The following is a 1,750-nucleotide window of genomic DNA, read 5'->3' on the forward strand; positions in this document are numbered from 1 at the left end:
TTCAAATCCTGCTTCATCACGTGACCACTGCGGTCTCCCGTTAATTTTACCGTAGCCTAGTCAGTGCAATCGCGGATCGGAAGATCGCGAGAACGTGCGTGCGTGCGTGCGTGCGTGCGATCTCTTAAAGAGCCAATTGCGTGACTGTTTCTAACTGTTTGCTGTCTGTTGCGCTGTTTACTGAGGGCACTCATATTAACCACTGATATCAATTGCAACAGCCAGAGAAATACAAATCATTTTTTACATGGACGGCCTTGGGCCTACACACTACGGCCAGCGTTACGAGACTGTAATAATGGATAGAACACCGAGCACTAAAAAATCAGAGCTCCCGTTGCACAATGGATTAGATGTCGCTGTGCAAAGCACTTGAAGCATTGTGCCAGCGTCGCAGGTTCAAATCCTGCTTCATGACGTGACCACCGCGGTCTCCCGTTAATTTTACCGTAGCCTAGTCAGTGCAATCGCGGATCGGAAGATCGCGAGAACGTGCGTGCGTGCGTGCGTGCGATCTCTTAAGAAGCCAATTGCGTGACTGTTTCTAACTGTTTGCTATCTGTTGCGCTGTTTACTGAGGGCACTCATATTAACCACTGATATCAATTGCAACAGCCAGAGAAATAAAAATCATTTTTTACAAGGAAGGCCTTTGGCCTACACACACTACGGCCAGCGTCACGAGACTGTCATAATGGATAGAACACCGAGACTGTCCTAATGGAGAGAACACTGAGACTGTCATAATGGATAGAACACCGAGCACTACTTTAATCAGAGCTCCCGTAGCATAATGGATTAGACGTCGCTGTGCAAAGCACTTGAAGCATTGTGCCATCTCGCAGATTCAAATCCTGCTTCATGACGTGACCACCGCGGTCTCCCGTTAATTTTACCGTAGCCTAGTCAGTGCAATCGCGGATCGGAAGATCGCGAGAACGTGCGTGCATGCGTGCGTGCGATCTCTTAAGAAGCCAATTGCGTGACTGTTTCTAACTGTTTGCTATCTGTTGCGCTGTTTACTGAGGGCACTCATATTAACCACTGATATCAATTGCAACAACCAGAGAAATAAAAATCATTTTTTACAAGGAAGGCCTTTGGCCTACACACACTACGGCCAGCGTCACGAGACTGTCATAATGGATAGAACACCGAGACTGTCCTAATGGATAGAACACTGAGACTCATAATGGATAGAACACCAAGCACTACGTTAATCAGATCTCCCGTAGCACAATGGATTAGACGTCGCTGTGCAAAGCACTTGAAGCATTGTGCCAGTCGCAGGTTCAAATCCTGCTTCATCACGTGACCACCACGGTCTCCCATTAATTTTACCGTAGCCTAGTCAGTGCAATCGCGGATCGGAAGATCGCGAGAACGTACGTGCGTGCGTGCGTGCGATCTCTTAAGAAGCCAATTGCGTGACTGTTTCTAACTGTTTGCTATCTGTTGCGCTGTTTACTGAGGGCACTCATATTAACCACTGATATCAATTGCAACAACCAGAGAAATAAAAATCATTTTTTACAAGGAAGGCCTTTGGCCTACACACACTACGGCCAGCGTCACGAGACTGTCATAATGGATAGAACACCGAGACTGTCCTAATGGATAGAACACTGAGACTCATAATGGATAGAACACCAAGCACTACGTTAATCAGATCTCCCGTAGCACAATGGATTAGACGTCGCTGTGCAAAGCACTTGAAGCATTGTGCCAGTCGCAGGTTCAAATCCTGCTT

This window comes from Alosa sapidissima, chromosome 4 (assembly GCF_018492685.1).
Source record: "Alosa sapidissima isolate fAloSap1 chromosome 4, fAloSap1.pri, whole genome shotgun sequence".
In the NCBI taxonomy this organism is placed as follows: Eukaryota; Metazoa; Chordata; class Actinopteri; order Clupeiformes; family Clupeidae; genus Alosa; species Alosa sapidissima.